The sequence below is a fragment of the Lissotriton helveticus genome, chromosome 3_1 (assembly GCF_964261635.1).
Source record: "Lissotriton helveticus chromosome 3_1, aLisHel1.1, whole genome shotgun sequence".
Classification (NCBI taxonomy): domain Eukaryota; kingdom Metazoa; phylum Chordata; class Amphibia; order Caudata; family Salamandridae; genus Lissotriton; species Lissotriton helveticus.
Genome location: NC_136061.1, coordinates 421,272,428 through 421,288,185, shown reverse-complemented (window position 1 = coordinate 421,288,185; position 15,758 = coordinate 421,272,428). Strand labels below are relative to the sequence as shown.

The following is a 15,758-nucleotide window of genomic DNA, read 5'->3' as shown; positions in this document are numbered from 1 at the left end:
ATCTGGAGAAGCACAAACTCAGAATTTAAAACTTAACCCCATGGTTGGGGTTTCTCTTTAATAATAAGTGATTTCTATTCAAATGAATGCATTTTGCAACATTATGATAATGAAAGACTGGGAAAAAAATCATAACACTCGAATCTATACCTTGCAGTTTTCATGCACCTCTTTGATGACCGTTAAATCTCAGTGTTCTACTTTAGGATTTTAACTTAAAAACTGCAAGTGAAGTAACAATAGAATCTTTCCGATAAAAGCAGATACCCACTGACCTATTTACATTATATGCACTTTGTGATTTGCATGGTACATGTTCTTAGCAGCAAACATATTAACCCACTGCACTAACTTATCATGAGTCAAAACTTCCACTGAACAAAACTCTCTCTCTCTCTCTCTCTCTAGCAAGAACATTAATCACTGGTTATCTTGACGTTTTTATTGTAGCCGTACAAATCCTGCAGCAGCAAGTGCTTTTAAACTCATAATGTGCGGCACCCCACCCTCAGTCAGCGCCCAGAACTACCTCGTGCTTCCGGATCTAGCTACAACTGTTAAACCAAGAGAATGCATGAGAGCTTCTCCCCTTTTTAGGTCGAGCAGACGTACGCTCAATGCGTGAGCATTGAGAGAGTCTGCTTCAGACCTAATGTTGCCCGTTATTGGGAGAGTGGACACCAATCTGACACGAGCGTTTCCTTCGCGGATTTCACCGCGGGAGCGCGCGTCTCACCCGCGCATGCGCAGAGTAACTCAGCATTTTTTTTTTTTTTTATTTCCCAGCCCCGAACCGAATCAGGTATCAGAGCGCTTCACATATAGGCAGCTCCCACCCCTCTGCATGCGCACACACAGGCGAGTGCATGCACACGCAGGCACACGGCAGACACTCGCTCACACACACCCCCCTCCCCCACAGTCACACACACGCACTCCAGACACATACACACGCGCGTGACCCCCATCCCCACCACTTACCGGGCTCTTTCGGCGTGTTCAGTGTCTCATCGCTCCACTTCTTCCTCGGCGGCGGCAGCTGTGGCGGCGGGTGGGACTTCCTGCTGGATTGCAGGCCCCGCCCCCGTCTCAGGCAAAAATGCCTGACTTCCGGTTTTTTTGTAAAGCACTCCATGAAACTCCATATGTTTTTACTCTCAACCCTGTGCTGCTAACCCCACATCAAACACATACCTCCTTCATTACTTCCCCGTTATATGCCCTTCCATTTCATCTCTATCCCTTGTTTTCATTCCGTATTAATTTTATGTAACTTTTTTGAGGGCCCAGCTGTTGCCAATTGCTGTCAGACCCGAACAAGAAACTTCACGCATCTCTGTTGCCCCCTTGTTTCCTGTGGTGCCGACGCAGTGAGGGGAACGGCCAGCGCTCATTTGTGCCAGCAGCCCCTGTGCCTACAACGCCCAAGGGGCTTCGCGAGGCGCACTTTGCACACGTCAGAGGAGGGCGCCGGAGGCCTTTGAAGCCGGCGCCCCTCAGAGGCTGGAAGAGCTCGGGGTGCTGAAACCAAGGTACTGTCGATAACATTATTTTTTCTTTTCGCGTGCGTGTTCACTTTTAATGCACTATGCCCCCACCTCGCAGAGGAAGCATCCCATCGCCTCACAGGTCACACAGACACGATTCCACACGCACCTTCACTGTACTCGCGTCTTTTTTTTTCTCTTTGCGTGCTTGTACACTTTTAATGCACTATGCCCCCACCTCGCAGAGGAAGCATCCCATCACCTCACAGCTCACACAGGCACGATTCCACACGCAAATCTCGCATGCGCCCCTCCCTCCACCGCATATGCCTCAATACCTCCGTTCCTTTTAAACGCCACCCCCCTCCTCTCCCTGAGACACCAGAGCAGAGAGAATGGGCATCTAAGACGCTCCAGGGTAAACAGCAAGTCGAGGAACAATAAAAGTGGGCCTGTGTGCAAGGGAAACTGGGTTATGTGGCAGGCTCTGCAGGTATATGTAATGACAAGGGGTGCATAAAAGGTTGCTGAAGAGATGAGGCTAACGTGGCACCTCCCGACCCTCCTCCCCCCTCCAATAGTAGAAGTTTTAGTGCCTGCGTCAGTTACCCAACCGTCATCACCAATAGAAAGAGGACAATGTTACGAGGCAATGGCTTGGCTTCCGAGTTTCTCATTTTTGTGCCTTCAAATGTGCTCAAGGGCAGCGCGGGCGCTAATTGGTTCTCATTACTGCTGCACCTATAACTACATGTGCTGCTGGCTTAGGCTTGTTCACATTTCTTCCTTCTTTTCACAATGCCTAAGTCTATTTCTTTTCACCTTTTTTCCCTCCCTGCTCTCTTGCTTCCACTTTTCCTTCCCACAATCTCCATTCCCTCGCACTCCCGCACTGTTATGTTTCAGCTGTACATTTCTCGGGTCCAAGTTTTTAGTTACAACTGTGATGCTAATTCTGTTTCAGATGCAAACTCCCAAACCCCTCCCCTCTTCCCTCTCAGCGGCGTGACTTCCATTCGTACAGCAGGTGCAGTGGCACCGGTACCTAGAGACCCGAGGGGCCCGTTGAGCCCTGATTATTGCTGTATTTTATAATTGAAACAGCAACCAGGGTGGCCCATTGCTTGCACTAGGCCCATGACACGCTGGCTACGCTACTGCCACTCACAATTTAGGGTGCAAATCACATCTTAAATATTTGCTCCCAGGATTTGCTGCTAGAAAACCGGCTACAAATCACGGGAGTAAACTGCACGAAATTTCATTTTTTTGCACCCTCCATTAGAAGAAATATTGCCTGACTGGTTTATATGTATGTTTATGTAATTGTTTTGACTGCCAACGTGTGGCACTTTATCCTCTGCAGAGGGTTTAAGACACTGTAAGCAGACGGAATTTCAGAAAATAAATGTCATAGACCAGACCAGCACCACCATCTCAGCTTGACTCCGCACCACCTCAGCATCACTGATCACGGCACCATTTTAACACCACAGCATCAACACAGCACAGCACCACCTTCGCATCAGTACAACACCTATCGCAGCACCTCCCCAGCATCTGCACAGCATCACTTCAGCACCAGTTAGCGTCACTCATCACCACTGCAGCAACACCACCTGAGCTTCACTCACCAGCACCTGGGCACGACCACAACAACAGCATCACTTCAGCATCACTCAGGCCCAGCGCAGCACCACCCCAGCACAGTACCACCTCAGTATCACTCAGCACCAGGACAGCACCACCTGAGCACCACCGCAACACCAATGCATCAGTGCAGCAATACCTCAGCACCGTTTCTGCATCTGCGCAGCACCACTTCAACACCAGTCACGGTCACTCAGGACCACTTCAGCAGCACCACCTAAACATCACTCAGCAGCAGCTGAGCACTACTACAACCATCAGCACAACACCACCTCAACATTATTCAGCCCCAGCGCAGCACCATCTTAGCACCAGCGCAGCACTACCTCAGCACTAGCACAACACCACCTCAGCACCAACACAACCTCAACATTAGTGCGGCACCAGCACAGCATCACTCAGCACCAGCATCTCCTTAGCATCACTCAACACCACCACCTCAGCATCACTCTCCACCACCTCAGCATCATTGAACAACACCTCAGTATCACTCCGCACCACATGAGCACCACCTCCGCACAAGCACACCACCACCTAAGCACTACTTCAATTTAACTCTGCATGATCTGAGCACCAGCACAGCACTACCTTGGCATTAGTGCAGCACTGCCACCTCTGCATCACCGTAGCACCAGCACAGCATCACTCAGCACCAGCGCAGAATCTCCTCAGCATCACTCACCACCACAGCACCACCTCTGTATCAGCACAGCACCACCTCTGCATCAGTGCACCACCAGCAAAGCACCAACTCAGTACCAGCGCAGCCCCATCACAGCATCAGCGTTGCACTACCTCAGCACAACTTCAGCATTAGCGCATCACTCAGCACCATGTCAGTTTAACTCAGCATCACCTGAGTATCAGCATAGCATTATCTCAGCAACAGGAAAGACATACTGGAAGACAGTGTATATATTAATTTTCTTTTAATAGGGTGGTTCCTTTTTACATAATGTTTATTTGTTTACTGTATGTATGTAAAGCGCTCTGATACCTACGGGTCAAGCTAGCGCTATATAAAACTTTTAAAATAAAAATAAATAAATAAAAATTGTAAATGACTAAGCTATTAATTTCGCTATTCTCAAAACCAACACATAAATTAAAAAATTGTCATTTACAATGCCAATAGCTCAAACTTTCCTAATGCGAGACCTATTGCATTGCAAATGCTTGTTGTAGTTATTCGCTCTCTGTATATTATTGCTAGACAGGTTGATTTTCTTTCATCGCTGAGGGTGTGATGCTGCCAGTGCTGACGGTCATCCAGTCAGATAAACTTTGGACGGCCTTGTTCACGTCGTCTGTGGTGTGGAGGTTTGTGGTCTTGCGTAACTTTCTTCCAGCTGCGTTGCTCATGGTGTGGCTACGTGTTGAGAGTGTTTCTGTGATGGTGAAATGGACAATGCTGGGGTCTGACCAGGTGACTTCTGAGGTGTGGCTGAAACAGATTCTGTTGCTGGTGGGGAAGATGGGGCCAAGGGTGTGTCAGGCGCTGTGGGTTGTGCTCTTAACGATTTGTGTCAAGCTGATGTTGTCCATGTCTCTAGGAGGTCGGTGGCATGGGTGTCAGTTGGGTTGTCAAGGTGGATGTTGAAGTCCCCCAGGAAGAGGAATTGATTGGATTCAATGGCCAAGGGGTGGTACTTTCAATGACAGCATTGCAGAATGCTGGACAGGGTCGGGGGGTCTGCAGGTGAGGCTCTCCCTGACGGTTGTGCTAGAGTTCACATGCACTTGGAAGCTGAGATGTTCCATAATCGGGGTCAAGGCATCCTCTGTGGTGGTAAGTCTGATGGAGTTTTTGTGGATGATGGCCATCCCTCCTTCGGCTTTGAGTGGGCAGTATTTGTGGATAATTTTGTACCTGTTATGGGTGGCTGTGGCTATGTTCGGGGAGGAGGCTTGCTTGAGCCAGGTTTCGGTGATGTAGACTGCGTCTGGTTTGGTGGTGGTGATGGTGTCCCAGATTTCCATGGCGTGTTTGTTAAGGAATCTGACATTGATTAGCATGCAGTGTAGCCAGTTCTGGAGTTCGATGGTTGTTGGTGTCTGGTTTTCAAAGTATGGCATGAGAAGTTTCGGCAGACCTTCCATGTTTCCTGAAGACTGGAAGTAGCATGCAATATTGGTTCCTTCGAGGTTCAGGGATTTGAGCTGGAGTAGATGAGTCTCTGGCGAGGTCAAAGGGGCCTGGCGATGGGTGCGGTCCAAGCACAAACGGGCGCAGACAAGCTTGTCTTTGGTGCACAGCACGCTTAATTTTTTGGTGAATGGGCACGCCGGGGAGGTGGGCGGGCCGTTTACTCGTTAAGATGTTGATTGTCGTAATACTTTCTGCTGGAGTCCTCAAAGTCTCCACACAATCCACGGAGACTCCGGCAACCTTCATATACTCTACCATGCTGGAATCAAGACCCAAGTGGAGCTCTTATACTCATTCAAGGGGCCATGAAACTAAAGTAAGAAGGTGCGCTCTTCAAGCATGTCTCTTTTCTAACAAGTAAACAACAAACAGGATGGAACCAAAACAGAGGGACCCCTGTCTCAGACTGCTGCTGCCCAACATCCAGCCAGAGAAGTGAGAGTGACTCTATCTCTGGTGGGTCGAATTTCCCTAATTAAAATGGTCGTATTGCTGAAGTTGCCATACTTATTTCTCAATACACCTTACCCCCCTGGATGCCATTTCTTTCATAATTTAGACACAACTGACCCGGTTGTCCTGGGGAGTAAACAACCTAGAGTACGCTGGCCTACACTTACCAAACCATTCTCTAGAGATGGCTTTGAGGCTCCGGCTATGAAGCTACATTATCTGTGCGCCCATGCCCATTTTGCAACCTATTGGTTTCAGACGCCGACCTTCATGCCCCACTTGGCGATTGAACAGTGATATATGGCTCCCCTCCCCACTAACTCTTTCTTGGGAGTGAAGATCCCACAAAGGTAGTTTGTTCTCCACTGTGGAATGCACTACTCTCTCGTGGCAACGATTGGCTAGAAAACTGCACAAACCTTTACTATACTCACTGCTGGCTCCCCTCCTTACCATCCCCGGGTTCTCGTCACCAGGCATCCTGTCATACCATCTTACACAAAAGGGGGATAGCCAGCTGGGGAAATCATCATCATGAAGGGGTTTTTAAAGACCGCATGACATTACTGAGTGGGGAGGCACCTACGCTACTGGAGATATTTTTTTATCTGAGACGCGACGTTGGGGCTGCCACCCCATTTTTCCCCAAGAACCCCCCCACACTAAACACACTACATGTACTGTTGCAGGCTGAGGAACCCTCACATGCAGGCTCTTTGCTGTACCGTACTGCCCAGCCAGACTGCCATGAGGTTCAAAGCTGCTCACAAGCTGGCTGAGATTCAGAGCTGGACACACCACTCACTGATAGGCAATGCTCTATTGTTGTAAAGAGACGGGCATCATAACAGCTAGCAGTCACCTTTGCATTATGCATTTTAAATGTATACATCGCATCTATTACACACCGGTGAGACTCTACAGATACAAGCTGCGACCTGACGATTGTTGTGCCAGGTGCGGGCGGGATGGGACCGATTTCCAGCATCTTGCATGGGACTGTGTGTCGTGATACAAGACTACCGGTCAGAAGTGTCAACCTCCCTGTCGTGAATGGTAGACACTCACATTCACCTCACCCCAGTTGTGGCGTTGTTGGTATATACAGAGGGAATTGAATCCCCCTACAGGAAGTTTATATCACTGGGGACACCATAAGCAAAGTGGAGGGTGGCATGCAGGTGGGGATGAGGACGGGCTTCCAAATTTAAGAAGTGGCTGGAAGATTTCATATACTGTAATGATCAATTAAACACTTATGCTGAGATGTTGCCCTTTACTTCATGACGATGTGATGTCTGGGGCCCACTGCAGACATACTTGATGGGGGGTCCTGACTGCAATGCTGCTTGATAGACATAAACACACATTGTAACGCTACACACAAGTTGATGGGCAAGCTCCTACACTAACACAGCAATCATGCAGGCATCTTTCCATGATGTGGAGTGTCTACTTTTAGGACGGGCCCTGTGAAGCACTAACGTATGGGATTCAGGATAACTGCTGCATGTTGATGTCATATATCTTGAACAGAAGATTAAGATTAAGAGATGAGCTACATTAACTAGCAAACCTTTTTTGAGTATATGGTAGGACTATGAGAACTGTGTTTGCGTGCAAACTATTGATATGTGGACACCTGATAGAACCAGCAAATGTAAGTGCACTGACTGTTCTGTTTTGTACTGAAAACTCAATAAAGAAATTTAACAGAAAAAAACAACAAAAAAAGGAAGGAAGTTGGTATACCCATTGACCTCTCATTGCCACAACAGGGAGAGAAGTTTTTTAATTGCTCCTTAATGTGTTTTGTACACGTTCTAATCACATTATAAGCAGGGCCACTGGAATAATGCGGCCGGAGAAAGCCAAATTATGCGGCATGGTTCACTAAATTATGCTGCAAGAAAAGACAAATTATGCAGTATAATGCAGCACATTTAGCGATAGTATTACTGCATTGTTTTGCCATTTTTAGGTCTCACCTACGCAGCGTGCATGCGCTGAATAGGAGGGCCTTTAGTCGTCGCACTGCTCATTTTCAAGCAAACACTCGTGCTTGTGGCGCCATCCACCTTGCGGGAGAGCGCAGGGGCGCGCCACAAGCACGCGTGCAGTGCTTGAAAATGAGCAGACTGGCCACTCACTCGCTCCGCCCTTTCCGTCTTCTTTCTGCTCACGCTTCTTGTTATTATTGTTTTTCGTGTTAAGTGGTTCTTCGCCGCCTGCTGTGCCGGAGTCTCTGTTCCCAGTGTGTGTGCCTGGGTAGGAGGCCAGACTGCGCATACTTTCTTAAATGGTTGGACAGACTGGGAATGGGCTGAGAGACCAAAGGGGACAAAAACTGTATATTAAGTACATTTAGGACAAGTAACGCGCCTGTGGATATGTTCAGACCGAGGGTGCATGTTTGTTTGCAGCTTGCATTTTGGGCGGAGTTTGAAAGATTGATGACTTTGACCCATGGTGCAGTTTTCCAAGCTGTCCTCGCTTTTTTACCGTTTTTCTATTTTGAAATATGATGGGCTAGGCTGCACAAATTGACATGGCATAGCCCCTGGGGTGAGCCTGGTGCAATCTTATACCCACTTGGACCTGGGGGGTAAGTTGTGTCATTACCTTTCGCTGAGAGTTCACACTTGTTGTGCACCGGTTTGTCGTTTTACTAGTTTGTGTGTCAGTGCTGCATTTCAGTGCGCAGACATGACATGTAACTCTTGGCCATGTCTTTTGGACTTTCCTGGAGCTAGATCAGCTCTTGGAGACAATATGACATTTGGGATATGCTAAAGTTGCTTGCTCCACTAATTTTACCGTACTAGTTTTATTTACAGTTATTTGTTCTTCATATTATAATTATACTGTTATCTTGTTGTTTTGCTTGTCCAAAGGTGCCAATATAGGGTGGATATTCCCCTACATAAATGCCTTTATTATTTTGACAATCCGAGCTCGACACTTGGATGACTACTATAAGAAGTTGTTCGTAAAGTGAGCATCTATTAATATATTGAATACAGGTATGCTTTCCGTTCACGAAAGGTAACAATATGTTTGTTTTTTCCTACATAACGGTTCAATCATGCCACATGTTGGCTCTCCTTCAGCTACTCTATCCATTTTCCTGTGATTATTCTTTGCAGTAGATGTAAAAGAATGACATTTGTGTTCCTTAATAGGTTCGTATCTATTGTTTGCAGATACCATATCAGGAATAGCTCACATGTAGGATACTATTTTGATTATTATGATATCATGTGTTGCTTGCATCACCACCATTCTTTCATATGTTGCTGGGCAGAAACAGCATACTTTAATGTGTTGGCTTGACCCCAGAAAACTTCCACGTGTTAGCATGCACAACCAGCATACTCTCACGTGTTAATGGGTACCCCAAGACACTTTCACCTGTTAAAGTGTGCGCCCTGCACACTCTCTCATGTCAGTGTGCACTCCCAGCATTGTCTCATTGTTAACATAGTAGTTTAAACACATTCGCATGTGTAAGCGTGTACAACCAACATACTGTTAGTCTCATGTCTTAGCATGTACATCCAGCACACTTGCATCCCAGGTTAAAAGCGAGAGGCCAGTTGAAGCCACCGTCGCCTCAAGGCGCTTCCCATTTCAGTAGACAATATTCCCGAGGCACCATAGACACATCGATGTTCACAAACCACGCTGAGCTAAGTTGGGGAGGGAGCATTTGTACTCAGATCCCTTGGTTGGTAAAATCGCAACCTCAACACACACCACACCACACACCCTTCACTCATAGAGGAAGAACACACGCTTCCTTAAATGACTTGAAAACACCAAGCATGCACCTTTAATATAGTTAATAGAGTTACAACACGAATATGACTGGCAAAGAAATCCAGCTAAAGGTGCAGCTGGATCCTCTCGAAATTGCTGCTATAAGCACTGCTGGGGTGGTTAATACCAACGGCTGTTGTTAAAGCGCCTGGCACCTCACGGCATAGACGCTATGTAAGGAGCGAACCATTAGCATATTTGAAGGGCAGAAAAATCACCATGGCAAATTACCAAACTATTACTTCCATAGACGTGTGTGTGTTCATCGCTATGAAGAAATCTCTAGTGCAAGGCATAGGGAGGCGCTTGCTGTCCTGTTTTCATTCAATCAGTCCTTCCTTCACAAAAATCATTGCCTTAGGCGCTACATGTCAAGAACACCTAGGCTTGAAGATAGACTGCTGGGGGCCCGGAAGATTGTGCCCACATAATGCAGTTGCCTACCAAGGTATTCTCCTGTCAGAGTCCATGACGAGTGGCTTAGAATGTCATCCCTGGAGTAATATTAGAGCTGCGACACCATGTCAAAGGCAGACTACACACTATACAAAAACATCTCTTACGTATTTTTTTTGTTGCTTTATGTAGCGCAAACTCTGGAGGCATTATATTAGCACCAGTTACAGTAAACAAGGACGCAATTTTTTTTGTAGGCACTGGGAGATTAAGTGATTTTCTTAGAATCACAGGATGTTGAGCCGATGCCGAAATTCAAACCTCGTTCCCCAGTTATTATTATTATTATTATTATGTTTCTTATAAGCGCCTGAATCGACCCCCGAAGGGGTATCTCCGCGCTTGCCTTGGGAACCTGTCCTGGCTTTTCCCTGTGTGATAGCCCCTACAGGGCATCCCCAAGGTGAAAGCCAGGCATCCCGCCGCAGGGGGGCCGTTGTGGAGATTAAGCAAGCTTAATGCCCAGAGTTGCAGAGTGTGAACCCACGATTAGGTCAGGCACCGAAGCGAGAATTATCGAGTCCATGGACATTTGAGCTCAAGACCCTGCCGCGTCGGGAATTGAACCCTGGTCCCGGGTCTGACCTCTGCTTCAGGGTCTGCCTGCTCTAACCAGTGAGCCACACTTCTCCTTGCTCACCTTGCCAGGTTAGGAGTTCTGGCCATTTTGCTTCACATACATATGGTCTGGGAGTGAGAGGGGGTAAACAAGCCTGCATAGCCCCGCTTTTCGTGGTGGAAAATCAGGCCTGCTAGGAGACCATCAGCTCTAGCTGAGGAGGGGTCGCTGTTCAGAAAAACACGCCTCCTGGGCGCCATTGCAGGCCCGAGGCGGGGAATGCCAACCATCCCAAAGGGCTCAGTCGGCATTCCGTGGCTCCAGCTGGCAAATTATTACAGCAGCTCTGAGTGACAGCTCCGAGCTTCCCCGTCGCCAAACTTCTGGCGCGAGCATCAGCACTTGAATGAGGTGAGAACTTGCTGGAATTATGAATAAAAGCACTTTTTTCACACAGCTCACCCCCGAAAAGTAACTTTCAACAACGTCTCACCATGGACACTTCTTCGGTGGTCATGCAAAACACTGTTTTTTTTTAAATTCTATTTAGATATAGCAGATACAAACACATTTAAAACAAGCATTGGCATAGCCAATAGGTCTCGCCTTTGGAACACTATAAGTATTTAGTTATGCAATACAATATCCTTGGTGCAACTACATCAACTGTTGCATGTCTAAACACTTATAAGGTCCCAAAGGCGAGAACTATTGGCTATGCCAATGCTTGTTATACTTGTTAACAATGTCTTGGCATATATTGCCCCTCATATGTGCCAGTTTAGCACCCTCATATAGCAATAAGCAACAGAAAGGTAACTAGTCAACCTTTGCAAAAGGCCTTCCACTATGCAGCAAAATGTGTCGCTGCATTTTTCGTACCTTTTGAACCGTTTCAGCTAGAATTTCTTTTTTTGTTAAAAGCTGCAAACTATGCAGCAGAGTATTAATTATGTGGCAAATGCGGCAAATCCACAATCCAGCTAAAAATGCTATGGCCGTACAATTGCATAATTCTGTTGCCCCTGGCTATTAGGAGCGATACAAACAGTATAAATGGAGGCTATGCAGCAGTGCTCAGTATTCAGGCTTCTGAAACATTTGTGCAGGGTAGACAAGTGGTCTTTGTGTGTAGTGGTGATTCTTGTGAGGATCAGAGATGTACTCTGTGCACCAGGGAGAGGTTAGTGCTGCTAAATTGGTGCAGGAGTAAATGATGCGAGCCAACCTATTGACCAGTGGGTCTCTTTGTTCCTTGGGTTATTCTTGCTGCAGAAGTTAGGGGAGCAAAGAGATATGTCTTGTGGTCGAAGCTCATCTGCAATTATCAGCAGTCAGTGGCCAATGGTTGTTTCACATACCATGAGTTCACTCTCTACAAATAGTTCCATACGGAAATTGCATGCTTATACTGAGGGTGGCAGGTCTTCATTTATTTAACAATTTTTCTGTGGGACTCATTCAAAAGTCGTACCTTCTTATAAACCTGAGTTACTTAGATGTATTCAATGGACCAACATTAATATCAAAGAAGACAAAACAAAAGACTGATATGGTTTTCATCTTGTAATGTTTTGACTCCAATCAAGTCTAACAATTAACAAAATATGTATCATAGAACAGACAATGCACTACTCCAATGGTGATTAAACACATATATACAAAGAACATAGATAAAAGACACTGTACAATTCCCAATGGTTGTATCATTGATTGATAAAATTATTAGCAGGGTTTGCATATGTCAGAGTGGAATAATTTAAAGTTAAATTACATGTAACAACCAAGAGGGAGGGTTTGTCGATGTTTCGATGCTGTATGACTCGTAAGGCCGTAGTCACCGGACTGTCAGGCCTATCTATCTCAGTCAAATGTTTCAATGTCAAGGCGTATTCTTTAAGAACCATTACCAATCTTCTACATGCCAAACACTTAAATGGTGCCAAACGGAGTGAGATTGGCTTCACCACGTTTTTGTTGAAGAATACATTGAAATTACAATCTGGGCAATTTTGCCTCGATATTGGTGCTGCTTTGATCTGTATGGAGACAGCAGTGTGGGGGAGAGCACGGGGAGAGCGCAGGATGTTCGTAATAATATATATTAAAACATTTTTAAATGTACCTGCATCCTGCCCTCTTCCTGGTCCATGCAGCCCCTGGGACAGACTCCCATTCAATCCCTGTGCTGCAGAGCGCATAGCACTCCTCCTCCCCCTCACAGGCCGTGGCCCGCCCCTCCCTAGAGCGCTAGCTCAGAGCCGGCAAATGAAAAATAAAACGATGCTAGAACATGAAAGGTTCTGAGGCACAAAGGGCTTGCAGCTCACATATGACTGGTCAATGTTATGCCCCCAGAAGAAGGAAATATACCAATCAAAAACACTGAAGTCATATAAGGTGGGTGTCTTGAAAAGGGTTCAGGCTGCAACCTGCTAGGTTCAGGTTTAAGTAAATTGATACTTGTATAGCGCACTACTCACCCGCAAGGGTCTCAAGGCGCTTGTACGAATACCGCTGTGGAACCCATCCTGGCTTTCCCTGTGAGGTGTCCACTCCTGGACACCCCCAAGGTGGAGGCCAGGAATCCTTAGCATTGTGGGGGCCGTTGTGGAGATTAAGCAAGCTATTGCCCAGAGTTGCAGAGTGGGACTCCATGATTGGAATAGGCACCGAGGCGAGAATTATCAGGTCCGTGGAATTTTTGAGCTCAAGACCCGCCGAGGCGGGGAATTGAACCCTGGCCCCGGGCTAGACCTCTGCATCAGGGTCTGCCGCTCTAACCATTGAGCCACACTTCTCCAGTCACAGAAAGCCATAGCGTACCGTTGGATATATTTGGACAGAATATATGGCAATAAAAACACTACCCAGGGCTTTTACAGTAGTATCCAAAGAACGTGATACTAGTTATGCAAGCATTACCTGGCCCTTAGTTCTGAAGCAGCTGATGAGAAAAGGGCACAACGTGCTCAATGAGCAGATGAGAGATATGAATTTTCTTAACAGGTGGCTGAATCTCAGAAAATGACTTTTGTACTAAATCGTGGTGGATGACTTCTTGGCAACAGCCGTAACCTTCCAAGTTTTCCTAGGAGAGACAGGTTTAAAAAAAAACTTTTTATTGAATTTTTTGCAATAAACCGTATTTATGGCAGCGTGGCCACAGGTTTACAATCTGTAATTGTATCAACATCAGCATTAGGATTCTCATATCGCATGCAGAAAAGTAGGCACATATTACTGCAGCAAATAGAAGGATAACAATAACAAAACAAAACACCACCGACACTGACCCTGGTCTCTTGTTTCGGGTGTAAATGTAGAATTATGCCCGGGGATGATCGAGGGATATGTGCCTAGGTCCATATTTGAGTGCCAAACTGGGTTGGGACCCATAATGGTTCATATAGTTTACTCCACTTCATCATAATCCAGTGACCGTGGTTGTGTCTACGGTGGGAATGTATCGTCACCAGGATCTCTTTGGAGTGCCTCAGCCGGCCCCGTAGGTCTTCCCTGTGCAGTGCCATGGATTCCACCGCAGCCCAATGTGACACTGTAGCCTGTCACAGTGTCACTGTGGAGCCCGTGGGAGTCATGCTGCTTTCCATCTCATTGTAATTGTGCATCTGGCCAACAAAAGTGCCAGATCAATAAATTGAGTTGTTGCCCATCCCGCCTTTTTATGACTACGGAGGCCCAAGAGACGAGTCTATTCTGTTTGGTCTGGACAAACTGTGACTGTCTGGAGGATCGTTCAGACCAGGTTCCAAAAAGTATGCATTATAGGACAATCCCAAAACATGTGCAGTATGTTCGCTTGAGGATGTCAGCAATGAGGACATGCGAAGGAAGTCATAGGGTATATTTTATGCAGCTTGGCTGGTGCAAAGTATGCTCTGTGTAGTATATTGTGTTGTATGTACTGGAAGCAACCATTGCATGAGACCATGAGTGGATATTTAAGCACCCTCTTCCATTCCTTGGGAGTCAGATGACATCCCAGAGCTTGTTACCAGTGGGATCACAGGTTGACAAGGGGATCTACTGTGTTATCAGAGATGGTTCTCATGATCCACAAGATAAGGTGTCACCAGTCCCCTGGGTAAAGAGCACCTGCGTTCAGTGGATGTGTCGGGTTCAGGGTCCACCTCTCCCCAGAGGTGCTCCATCTCGGCAGTCAGGCATCTAAGTGTTAAAAACTGTTACGGTGGCAGGCCAGTTTGTCCCAACAGTGCATCAAATGGGATCAGATTATGGTCTTGGTACAAAGCTCCGAGTGTGCCTGCCACTGCATTCTCCCATGTGTTCATCCCTTCCTTACCTAGCACCCAACGATACACAGCCAGGGAGCTCAACGGGGCACCCGGTGTGTATGGATGTGTGCCTGGAGTGGATTTCAGGTCTCTGGTATAGCATCTGTAAGCTACGTGGAGAAGGCTGTTGGGGTATGCAGGCATTAATGATTATGGGAGGAACAACTCATGTGTTTTATTCAAGGTGCCACTGTTGAACACTGCTATCACCTCTATTGAGTTAAGCCCCACAAGCCAGCGGGCTGGCCATTGCAATTGTGCTGGTAGATAGTAACGCTTAAAGTTTGTGCCCCAAAGCCCCCAACCTCTGTAGTTAATTGCATTATCATTAGAGCAACTCTGGTCTCCCTTTATTCCAGATCAGATCCCCCAGCATTCTGTCTAGCAAACAGAACACCAGGTGGTGAATGGGGTTTGGCAAATTTACAAAGTAACAGACAGTCTCTGTAGCATTACCATCTTGGATAATGTGACCCACCCCTGTACTAGCCTCAGCGAAGAGATGGCTTTCATCAGTCCTAGGAGAGACAAATATTCAAAGTTTAATTCCTCAGGACACGCATTCAAGCTGATCGGTGTGAAGGAGGGAGATGGTGCGTCACTCTTCCCTCTTCATTACAAGAGGTGTTTCTGAAGTTGATGACGCAGGTCCCAAAGCTAAATTCGGCTAGACCAAGCTAGGACCACTAGATCAGTACTGTGAGCTCCACATGTAGTTCCTCAGGACCATCAGAATGAGATACATTTGGAAGAGGTATACAAGAACACCCAATTTAGTACAACATTAGGCTGTTACCGAAAGAACTAGATACCCCTGCTCACCAAGGAAGGGAACGGGTCACAAGTGGCATTAAGATGAGTGCCAA

General features: G+C 46.7%; 1 long non-coding RNA gene across 1 annotated transcript in view; it reads right to left on the bottom strand.

The window, feature by feature from the left end:
* Nucleotides 1-13,602, bottom strand: part of LOC144824570 (uncharacterized) — a 76,026-nt gene extending 62,424 nt beyond the window's left edge. Inside the window, exon 1 of the long non-coding RNA XR_013609016.1 lies at nucleotides 13,499-13,602. This is a non-coding gene — a long non-coding RNA (uncharacterized LOC144824570). The remainder of the gene's footprint in view (nucleotides 1-13,498) is intronic.
* Nucleotides 13,603-15,758: the final 2,156 nt, after the last annotated feature.